The sequence below is a fragment of the Phalangium opilio genome, unplaced genomic scaffold (assembly GCF_054372755.1).
Source record: "Phalangium opilio isolate 3A_F unplaced genomic scaffold, DU_Popi_V2 ptg000106l_1, whole genome shotgun sequence".
Classification (NCBI taxonomy): Eukaryota; Metazoa; Arthropoda; class Arachnida; order Opiliones; family Phalangiidae; genus Phalangium; species Phalangium opilio.
The window spans coordinates 2,044,904-2,057,372 of NW_028324208.1; the positions used below are offsets into that span (position 1 = coordinate 2,044,904).

Below are 12,469 nucleotides of genomic sequence, written 5' to 3' on the forward strand. Positions count from 1 at the left end.
TTACCGCTGCTGGTGCCGGCTCGATCCCCAGGAGAAGACGGTGGAGAGTCAAACATAGACTGTGATTCTTGAGGATATTTGCTACTCATGGCTGGATTGATTGTGAAAATCCAATGCCCATGCTCGAGCTTTTATACCCAAAATCTCAGGGGCATTTTTTTTTTAAAATACAGGCCCAGACATGGTTTTTTATAACACAACTTTATTCGATTCATATTAAGAGTTTCAAAAAATATAATTATGTCTGATACGTTATTTTTTAATTTAACCTAAAATACATTTTTTTTATTGCGAAGTTGATACTAAAGATTAAAGAGGACCTTAATATATCTATCTATATAAAAAATAACCTCTCTAGTTTAATATTAATATACATTTATTTAGATTTAAATCATGTTAAAAAACAATTTCCGTCCCTCCCAAAGTAATTAGTTTTAACCTTCACTAATAAATTGTTTTTCTTATATAAAGCGATCTCGTGAGAATTATTCAAATTATTCGAAACACGCCTAAACAAGCTTTCGCATACGAATAACATTTCTCCCCTTAGGCATTTATCAAAGTAACTTCTTTTTAACCTTCGCTAAAGGGTTTTTTTATATAACACGATCTCGTTTGAATTATTTAAAACACACCTAGACAACTTTTTTGCATACGAAAAAAAACTTAGACCTCGGAGAGATTTTGTAATTTTATGTCTATATATCTAATTAACTTTTTGCTATTTATTGAATTTTAAGAATCTTGAAAGTATTGGCTAGACACTATTAGATTTGACCTCGCTAATTTTGTATATAAGCCCCAAGTTTCAAATTGAAAGTTATCAGTTGTTTAACTTCTGTTTCTGAAACACTATCCCAAAAACTTTAAGATGTCTTTTTCCACCGCTCCTCGTTTGCCCTGCCTGCCCGTGATCAAAATCCATCCGGCAGCGCTTACTCCCCGTCGTGCCACCCCCCAGTCGGCCGGACTGGACTTATATTGTCCAGTGGATACCGTAATCGACCCTCACGGTATCAAAATCGTGTCGACTGGGTTAGGTGTGATGCTGCCCGAGAACAGCTACGGCCGCATTGTTGGCCGTAGCAGTTTAACGGCCCAAGGGCTGTTTGTCGCCGAGGGGACGATAGGTATGTTTATTAGTTATTTTATAGTGCGTAAAAGTATAATAATTCTTAACAATAATAGACGCCGACTATCGGGGACCCCTAAAAGTCGTCATCGCCAACGTCGGGGACACCGCCTACAATATTCGGCGGGGCAATAGGCTTGCCCAATTGATAGTGACCCCGGTTATATTGCTAAGACCGGTGGAAACGGCGGTAAATATTTTCAAGTTTTTAATTTAGGTTTCAACATGTAACACATTTTTATGTTGTTTCTAGAGTCTGACCCCTACATCACGTGGCACTGGGGGGTTCGGCTCGACCGGTGTTTAATCTTTTTAAATGGTGGTGGGTTTTTCATATAAATATTTGTTATTGTATATATTATATTGTTTGTTATTAAAAAATTTTTATTTCTATATTTGTTATTCTTGTCAGACTTATAATTATAGGCTTATTTTCTAACTCCACCTTAATTATCCTATCCAATGATATTATCTCTTTACTTACGCTCCGCCTAATGTGACAAATAGGATCCAATTAAAACTGCCGCTTAACTCTCTAGTATGTTACATATAGCACGTATTAGCAATTTAAATATCATTTGCTATCATACCCCTCGCAATATGTTGTGCCTCATTTTCTTTTTTGTTTACGGGTTAATAGTCAACGTTTTGTTAACTCTTTACGAAATTGAACGGCGAAGCAGAAAACAATTAGAAAATAAACCTAAACGTCCCTCCGCCGATTGCACTTCCGAGTCAAATAACGATACAGGGTCAACGTGAAAAATGAACTCTTTAAAACATGTTTGTTTATCCTTGCTGGTTGTTGATTATTTTGTACTATATATTCTGTATTTATTTATTACGCATATCTGTACATCTTATAAAAAGTAAATATTTGATGTCTTAAAATATGTGTTTTTATTAACTTTAGGCTTACAGAAAGCTGGAGTGGTTAAAGGGTAACACCCAATGTTAGCAAGCCAGGGATGACGTGAAGGTTGACTATAGCTTTTAGTTTTAGTTTAAGTTAAGAAGATGATGTCATGGGGGTTGAAACTAACAGCTCGGGCTAGTCCAGACTTGTCTGAAAAGTTGGTTTGAGTTGGTAGATGGGGAGAGGGCGGCCATCTTGGGGTGGCGGCCATCTTGGATCCATGCGTATTTGTATAGCTATCACTACTAATTTGGACCTTTTAAAAATTACATCTATTCCAGTAAATTTCATAAAACATCGTGTCAGAAATGGGATTCGAACCCACGCACACATACGAGGACCAGAATACACAGATTCACCTCGCGAACGAAGGAAAGTAAGACCCTTGAGTTTGGCGCCTTAGACCGGTCGGTAATCCTGACATAGTTTTATGCAATTTGGACGTTTTATAAATTACATCTCTTCCATTTAATTTCATAAAACATATCGTGTCAGAAGTGGGATTCGAACCCACGCCCTACTACGAGAACCAGAATACACAGATTCACTTCGTGAACGAAGGAAACTAAGACCCTTGGGTCAGGCGCCTTAGACCGCTTGGCCATCCTGACGTGGTTGTACGTAATCTAGACGTTTTATAAATTACATCTCTTCCAGGAAATTTCTTAAAACATATCGTGTCAGAAGTGGGATTCGAACCCACGCCCTCATACTAGGACCAGAATACACAGATTCACCTCGTGAACGAAGGAAACCAAGTCCCTTGAGTTTGGCGCCTTAGACCGGTCGGCCATCCTGACGTGGTTTTTTGCAATTTGGACGTTTTATAAATTACATCTCTAACAGTTAATTTCATAAAACATATCGTGTCAGAAGTGGGATTCGAACCCACGTCCTACTACGAGGACCAGAATACACAGATTCACCTCGTGAACGAAGGAAACCAAGTCCCTTGAGTTTGGCGCCTTAGACCGGTCGGTGATCCTGACATAGTTTTATGCAATTTGGACGTTTTATAAAATACATCTCTAACAGTTAATTTCATAAAACGTATCATGTCAGAAGTGGGAATCGAACCCACGCCCTACTACGAGGACCAGAATACACAGATTCACTTCGTGAACGAAGGAAACTAAGTCCCTTGAGTTTGGCGCCTTAGACCGGTCGGTAATCCTGACATAGTTTTATGCAATTTGGACGTTTTATAAATTACATCTCTTCCATTTAATTTCATAAAACATATCGTGTCAGAAGTGGGATTCGAAACCACGCCCTACTACGAGGACCAGAATACACAGATTCACTTCGTGAACGAACGAAACTAAGTACCTTGAGTCTTGCGCCTTAGACCGCTCGGCCATCCTGACGTGATTTTTTGCAATTTGGACGTTTTATAAATTACATCTCTAACAGCTAATTTCAAAAAACATGTCGTGTCAGAAGTGGGATTCGAACCCACGCCCTCATACGAGGACCAGAATACACAGATTCACATCATGAACGAAGGAAACTAAATCCCTTGAGTTTGGCGCCTTAGATCGCTCGGCCATCCTGACGTGGTTTTATGCAATTTGGACGTTTTATAAATTACATCTCTAACAGCTAATTTCAAAAAACATGTCGTGTCAGAAATGGGATTCGAACCCACGCCCTCACACGAGGACCAGAATACACAGATTCAACTCATGAACGAAGGAAACTAAGTCCTTCGAGTTTGGCGCCTTAGACCGGTCGGTAATCCTCAAATAGTTTTATGCAATTTGGACGTTTAATAAATTACATCTCTAACAGCTAAATTCTAAAAACATATCGTGTCAGAAGTGGGATTCGAACCCACGCCCTCATACGAGGACCAGAATACACAGATTCACCTCGTGAACGAAGGAAACCAAGTCCCTTGAGTCTGGCGCCTTAGACCGCTCAGCCATCCTGACGTGGTTTTATGCAATTTGGACGTTTTATAAATTACATCTCTAACAGTTAATTTCTTAAACATATCGTGTCAGAAATGGGATTCGAACCCACGCCCTCACACGAGGACCAGAATACACAGATTCAACTCGTGAACGAAGGAAACTTAAGTCCCTTGAGTCTGGCGCCTTAGACCGCTCGGTAATCCTCACATAGTTTTATGCAATTTGGACGTTTTATAAATTACATCTCTTCCATTTAATTTCATAAAACATATCGTGTCAGAAGTGGGTTTCGAACCCACGCCCTTCTACGAGGACCAGAATACACAGATTCACCTCGTGAACGAAGGAAACTAAGTACCTTGAGTCTTGCGCCTTAGACCGCTCGGCCATTCTGACGTGGTTTTTTGAAATTTGGACGTTTTATAAATTATATCTCTAACAGCTAAATTCTAAAAACATATCGCGTCAGAAGTGGGATTCGAACCCACGCCCTCATACGAGGACCAGAATACACAGATTCACATCATGAACGAAGGAAACTAAGTCCTTTGAGTTTGGCGCCTTAGATCGCTCGGCCATCCTGACGTGGTTTTATGCAATTTGGACGTTTTATGAATTACATCTCTAACAGTTAATTTCTTAAAACATATCGTGTCAGAACTGGGATTCGAACTTACGCCCTCATACGAGGACCAAAATACACAGATTCAACTCGTGAACGAAGGAAACTTAAGTTCCTTGAGTCTGGCGCCTTAGACCGCTCGGCCATCGCGACGTGGTTGTACGTAATTTGGACCTTTTAAAAATTACATCTATTCCAGTAAATTTCATAAAACATATCGTGTCAGAAGTGGGATTCGAACCCACGCCCTACTACGAGGACCAGAATACACAGATTCACTTCGTGAACGAAGGAAACTAAGACCCTTGGGTCAGGCGCCTTAGACCGCTTGGCCATCCTGACGTGGTTGTACGTAATCTAGACGTTTTATAAATTACATCTCTTCCAGGAAATTTCTTAAAACATATCGTGTCAGAAGTGGGATTCGAACCCACGCCCTCATACTAGGACCAGAATACACAGATTCACCTCGTGAACGAAGGAAACCAAGTCCCTTGAGTTTGGCGCCTTAGACCGGTCGGCCATCCTGACGTGGTTTTTTGCAATTTGGACGTTTTATAAATTACATCTCTAACAGTTAATTTCATAAAACATATCGTGTCAGAAGTGGGATTCGAACCCACGTCCTACTACGAGGACCAGAATACACAGATTCACCTTGTGAACGAAGGAAACCAAGTCCCTTGAGTTTGGCGCCTTAGACCGGTCGGTGATCCTGACATAGTTTTATGCAATTTGGACGTTTTATAAATTACATCTCTTCCATTTAATTTCATAAAACATATCGTGTCAGAAGTGGGATTCGAACCCACGCCCTACTACGAGGACCAGAATACACAGATTCACCTCGCGAACGAAGGAAAGTAAGACCCTTGGGTCAGGCGCCTTAGACCGCTTGTCCATCCTGACGTGGTTGTACGTAATCTAGACGTTTTATAAATTACATCTCTTCCAGGTAATTTCTTAAAACATATCGTGTCAGAAGTGGGATTCGAACCCACGCCCTCATACTAGGACCAGAATACACAGATTCACCTCGTGAACGAAGGAAACAAAGTCCCTTGAGTTTGGCGCCTTAGACCGGTCAGTAATCCTGACACAGTGTTATGCAATTTGGACGTTTTATAAATTACATCTCTTCCATTTAATTTCATAAAACATATCGTGTCAGAAGTGGGATTCGAACCCACGCCCTACTACGAGGACCAGAATACACAGATTCACCTCGTGAACGAAGGAAACCAAGTCCCTTGAGTCTGGCGCCTTAGACCGCTCGGCCATCCTGACGTGGTTTTATGCAATTTGGACGTTTTATAAATTACATCTCTAACAGTTAATTTCATAAAACATATCATGTCAGAAGTGGGATTCGAACTCACGCCTTCATACGAGGACCAGAATACACAGATTCACCTCGTGAACGAAGGAAACCAAGTCCCTTGAGTTTGGCGCCTTAGACCGGTCGGTAATCCTGACATAGTTTTATGCAATTTGGACGTTTTATAAATTACATCTCTTCCATTTAATTTCATAAAACATATCGTGTCAGAAGTGGGATTCGAACCCACGCCCTACTACGAGGACCAGAATACACAGATTCACTTCGTGAACGAACGAAACTAAGTACCTTGAGTCTTGCGCCTTAGACCGCTCGGCCATCCTGACGTGATTTTTTGCAATTTGGACGTTTTATAAATTACATCTCTAACAGCTAATTTCAAAAAACATGTCGTGTCAGAAGTGTGATTCGAACCCACGCCCTCATACGAGGACCAGAATACACAGATTCACATCATGAACGAAGGAAACTAAATCCCTTGAGTTTGGCGCCTTAGATCGCTCGGCCATCCTGACGTGGTTTTATGCAATTTGGACGTTTTATAAATTACATCTCTAACAGTGAATTTCATAAAACATATCATGTCAGAAGTGGGATTCGAACCCACGCCTTCATACGAGGACCAGAATACACAGATTCACATCATGAACGAAGGAAACTAAGTCCCTTGAGTTTGGCGCCTTAGATCGCTCGGCCATCCTGACGTGGTTTTATGCAATTTGGACGTTTTATGAATTACATCTCTAACAGTTAATTTCTTAAACATATCGTGTCAGAAATGGGATTCGAACCCACGCCCTCACACGAGGACCAGAATACACAGATTCAACTCGTGAACGAAGGAAACTTAAGTCCCTTGAGTCTGGCGCATTAGACCGCTCGGTAATCCTCACATAGTTTTATGCAATTTGGACGTTTTATAAATTACATCTCTTCCATTTAATTTCATAAAACATATCGTGTCAGAAGTGGGATTCGAACCCACGCCCTTCTACGAGGACCAGAATACACAGATTCACCTCGTGAACGAAGGAAACTAAGTACCTTGAGTCTTGCGCCTTAGACCGCTCGGCCATTCTGACGTGGTTTTTTGAAATTTGGACGTTTTATAAATTACATCTCTAACAGCTAAATTCTAAAAACATATCGCGTCAGAAGTGGGATTCGAACCCACGCCCTCATACGAGGACCAGAATACACAGATTCACATCATGAACGAAGGAAACTAAGTCCCTTGAGTTTGGCGCCTTAGATCGCTCGGCCATCCTGACGTGGTTTTATGCAATTTGGACGTTTTATGAATTACATCTCTAACAGTTAATTTCTTAAAACATATCGTGTCAGAACTGGGATTCGAACTTACACCCTCATACGAGGACCAGAATACACAGATTCAACTCGTGAACGAAGGAAACTTAAGTTCCTTGAGTCTGGCGCCTTAGACCGCTCGGCCATCCCGACGTGGTTGTACGTAATTTGGACCTTTTAAAAATTACATCTATTCCAGTAAATTTCATAAAACATCGTGTCAGAAATGGGATTCGAACCCACGCACACATACGAGGACCAGAATACACAGATTCACCTCGCGAACGAAGGAAAGTAAGACCCTTGGGTCAGGCGCCTTAGACCGCTTGGCCATCCTGACGTGGTTGTACGTAATCTAGACGTTTTATAAATTACATCTCTTCCAGGTAATTTCATAAAACATCGTGTCAGAAGTGGGATTCGAACCCACGCCCTCATACGAGGACCAGAATACACAGATTCACCTCGCGAACGAAGGAAACCAAGTCCCTTGAGTTTGGCGCCTTAGACCGGTCGGTAATCCTGACATAGTTTTATGCAATTTGGACGTTTTATAAATTACATCTCTTCCATTTAATTTCATAAAACATATCGTGTCAGAAGTGGGATTCGAACCCACGCCCTACTACGAGGACCAGAATACACAGATTCACCTCGCGAACGAAGGAAAGTAAGACCCTTGGGTCAGGCGCCTTAGACCGCTTGGCCATCCTGACGTGGTTGTACGTAATCTAGACGTTTTATAAATTATATCTCTTCCAGGTAATTTCTTAAAACATATCGTGTCAGAAGTGGGATTCGAACCCACGCCCTCATACTAGGACCAGAATACACAGATTCACCTCGTGAACGAAGGAAACCAAGTCCCTTGAGTTTGGCGCCTTAGACCGCTCGGCCATCCTGACGTGGTTTTATGCAATTTGGACGTTTTATAAATTACATCTCTAACAGTTAATTTCATAAAACATATCATGTCAGAAGTGGGATTCGAACCCACGCCTTCATACGAGGACCAGAATACACAGATTCACCTCGTGAACGAAGGAAAACAATTCCCTTGAGTTTGGCGCCTTAGACCGGTCGGTATTCCTGACATAGTTTTATGCAATTTGGACGTTTTATAAATTACATCTCTTCCATTTAATTTCATAAAACATATCGTGTCAGAAGTGGGATTCGAACCCACGCCCTACTACGAGGACCAGAATACACAGATTCACTTCGTGAACGAAGGAAACTAAGTCCCTTGAGTTTGGCGCCTTAGACCGGTCGGTAATCCTGACATAGTTTTATGCAATTTGGACGTTTTATAAATTACATCTCTTCCATTTAATTTCATAAAACATATCGTGTCAGAAGTGGGATTCGAACCCACGCCCTACTACGAGGACCAGAATACACAGATTCACCTCGCGAACGAAGGAAAGTAAGACCCTTGAGTTTGGCGCCTTAGACCGGTCGGTGATCCTGACATAGTTTTATGCAATTTGGACGTTTTATAAATTACATCTCTTCCATTTAATTTCATAAAACATATCGTGTCAGAAGTGGGATTCGAACCCACGCCCTACTACGAGGACCAGAATACACAAATTCACCTCGCGAACGAAGGAAAGTAAGACCCTTGGGTCAGGCGCCTTAGACCGCTTGGCCATCCTGACGTGGTTGTACGTAATCTAGACGTTTTATAAATTACATCTCTTCCAGGTAATTTCTTAAAACATATCGTGTCAGAAGTGGGATTCGAACCCACGCCCTCATACTAGGACCAGAATACACAGATTCACCTCGTGAACGAAGGAAACCAAGTCCCTTGAGTTTGGCGCCTTAGACCGGTCAGTAATCCTGACATAGTGTTATGCAATTTGGACGTTTTATAAATTACATCTCTTCCATTTAATTTCATAAAACATATCGTGTCAGAAGTGGGATTCGAACCCACTCCCTACTACGAGGACCAGAATACACAGATTCACCTCGTGAACGAAGGAAACCAAGTCCCTTGAGTCTGGCGCCTTAGACCGCTCGGCCATCCTGACGTGGTTTTATGCAATTTGGACGTTTCACATCATGAACGAAGGAAACTAAGTCCTTTGAGTTTGGCGCCTTAGACCGGTCGGTAATCCTCACATAGTTTTATGCAATTTGGACGTTTTATAAATTACATCTCTAACAGCTAAATTCTAAAAACATATCGTGTCAGAAGTGGGATTCGAACCCACGCCCTCATACGAGGACCAGAATACACAGATTCACCTCGTGAACGAAGGAAACCAAGTCCCTTGAGTCTGGCGCCTTAGACCGCTCGGCCATCCTGACGTGGTTTTATGCAATTTGGACGTTTTATAAATTACATCTCTAACAGTGAATTTCATAAAACATATCATGTCAGAAGTGGGATTCGAACCCACGCCTTCAAACGAGGACCAGAATACACAGATTCACATCATGAACGAAGGAAACTAAGTTCCTTGAGTTTGGCGCCTTAGATCGCTCGGCCATCCTGTCGTGGTTTTATGCAATTTGGACGTTTTATGAATTACATCTCTAACAGTTAATTTCTTAAACATATCGTGTCAGAAATGGGATTCGAACCCACGCCCTCACACGAGGACCAGAATACACAGATTCAACTCGTGAACGAAGGAAACTAAGTACCTTGAGTCTTGCGCCTTAGACCGCTCGGCCATTCTGACGTGGTTTTTTGAAATTTGGACGTTTTATAAATTACATCTCTAACAGCTAAATTCTAAAAACATATCGCGTCAGAAGTGGGATTCGAACCCACGCCCTCATACGAGGACCAGAATACACAGATTCACATCATGAACGAAGGAAACTAAGTCCCTTGAGTTTGGCGCCTTAGATCGCTCGGCCATCCTGACGTGGTTTTATGCAATTTGGACGTTTTATGAATTACATCTCTAACAGTTAATTTCTTAAAACATATCGTGTCAGAACTGGGATTCGAACTTACACCCTCATACGAGGACCAGAATACACAGATTCAACTCGTGAACGAAGGAAACTTAAGTTCCTTGAGTCTGGCGCCATAGACCGCTCGGCCATCCCGACGTGGTTGTACGTAATTTGGACCTTTTAAAAATTACATCTATTCCAGTAAATTTCATAAAACATCGTGTCAGAAATGGGATTCGAACCCACGCACACATACGAGGACCAGAATACACAGATTCACCTCGCGAACGAAGGAAAGTAAGGCCCTTGGGTCAGGCGCCTTAGACCGCTTGGCCATCCTGCCGTGGTTGTACGTAATCTAGACGTTTTATAAATTACATCTCTTCCAGGTAATTTCATAAAACATATCGTGTCAGAAGTGGGATTCGAACCCACGCCCTCATACGAGGACCAGAATACACAGATTCACCTCGTGAACGAAGGAAACTAAGTCCCTTGAGTCTGGCGCCTTAGAGCGCTCGGCCATCCTGACGTGGTTTTTTGCAATTTGGACGTTTCATAAATTACATCTCTTCCATTTAATTTCATAAAGCATATCGTGTCAGAAGTGGGATTCGAACCCACGCCCTACTACGAGGACCAGATTACACAGATTCACCTCGTGAACGAAGGAAACCAAGTCCCTTGAGTTTGGCGCCTTAGACCGGTCGGTAATCCTGACATAGTTTTATGCAATTTGGACGTTTTATAAATTACATCTCTTCCATTTAATTTCATAAAACATATCGTGTCAGAAGTGGGATTCGAACCCACGCCCTACTACGAGGACCAGAATACACAGATTCACCTCGCGAACGAAGGAAAGTAAGACCCTTGGGTCAGGCGCCTTAGACCGCTTGGCCATCCTGACGTGGTTGTACGTAATCTAGACGTTTTATAAATTACATCTCTTCCATTTAATTTCATAAAACATACCGTGTCAGAAGTGCGATTCGAACCCACGCCCTCATACGAGGACCAGAATACACAGATTCACCTCGTGAACGAAGGAAACTAAGTCCCTTGAGTCTGGCGCCTTAGACCGCTCGGTCACGGTTTTATGCAATTTGGAGGTTTCATAAATTACATCTCTTCCAGTTAATTTCATAAAACATATCGTGTCAGAAGTGGGATTCGCACCCACGCCCTCATACGAGGACCAGAATACACAGATTCACATCATGAACGAAGAAAACTAAGTCCCTTGAGTTGGGCGCCTTAGACCGATCGGCCATCCTGACGTGGTTTTATGCAATTTGGACGTTTTATGAATTACATCTCTAACAGCTAATTTCTGAAAACATATCGTGTCAGAAGTGGGATTCGAACCCACGCCCTCATACGAGGACCAGAATACACAGATTCACATCATGAACGAAGGAAACTAAGTCCCTTGAGTTTGGCGCCTTAGATCGCTCGGCCATCCTGACGTGGTTTTATGCAATTTGGACGTTTTATGAATTACATCTCTAACAGTTAATTTCTTAAAACATATCGTGTCAGAACTGGGATTCGAACTTACGCCCTCATACGAGGACCAGAATACACAGATTCACCTCGCGAACGAAGGAAAGTAAGACCCTTGGGTCAGGCGCCTTAGACCGCTTGGCCATCCTGACCTGGTTGTACGTAATCTAGACGTTTTATAAATTACATCTCTTCCATTTAATTTCATAAAACATACCGTGTCAGAAGTGGGATTCGAACCCACGCCCTCATACGAGGACCAGAATACACAGATTCACCCCGTGAACGAAGGAAACTAAGTCCCTTGAGTCTGGCGCCTTAGACCGCTCGGCCATCCTGACGTGGTTGTACGTAATCTAGACGTTTTATAAATTACATCTCTTCCAGGTAATTTCATAAAACATATCGTGTCAGAAGTGGGATTCGAACCCACGCCCTACTACGAGGACCAGAATACACAGATTCACCTCGTGAACGAAGGAAACTAAGTCCCTTGAGTCTGGCGCCTTAGACCGCTCTGCCATCCTGACGTGGTTTTTTGCAATTTGGACGTTTTATAAATTACATCTCTAACAGTTAATTTCATAAAACATATCGTGTCAGAAGTGGGATTGGAACCCTCGCCCTCATACGAGGACCAGAATACAAAGATTCACCTCGTGAACGAAGGATACTAAGACCCTTGAGTCTGGCGCCTTAGACCGCTCGGCCATCATGACGTGGTTTTATGCAATTTGGAGGTTTCATAAATTACATCTCTTCCAGTTAATTTCATAAAACATATCGTGTCAGAAGTGGGATTCGAACCCAC

The 12,469-nt window shown here is 42.1% G+C and overlaps 3 non-coding genes across 3 annotated transcripts; all 3 read right to left on the minus strand.

Moving 5' to 3' along the window:
* Positions 1-3,860: 3,860 nt before the first annotated feature.
* On the minus strand, positions 3,861-3,982 carry TRNAL-CAA (transfer RNA leucine (anticodon CAA)). The gene is made up of 2 exons: positions 3,945-3,982; positions 3,861-3,906 (listed from the first exon to the last, which is right to left on the minus strand). It is a non-coding gene; the product is annotated as a tRNA-Leu (tRNA).
* A 5,448-nt stretch (positions 3,983-9,430) lies between these two features.
* Positions 9,431-9,552, minus strand: TRNAL-CAA (transfer RNA leucine (anticodon CAA)). The gene is made up of 2 exons: positions 9,515-9,552; positions 9,431-9,476 (listed from the first exon to the last, which is right to left on the minus strand). It is a non-coding gene; the product is annotated as a tRNA-Leu (tRNA).
* A 2,325-nt stretch (positions 9,553-11,877) lies between these two features.
* TRNAL-CAA (transfer RNA leucine (anticodon CAA)) lies at positions 11,878-11,999 on the minus strand. Its single transcript has 2 exons — positions 11,962-11,999; positions 11,878-11,923 (listed from the first exon to the last, which is right to left on the minus strand). It is a non-coding gene; the product is annotated as a tRNA-Leu (tRNA).
* Positions 12,000-12,469: the final 470 nt, after the last annotated feature.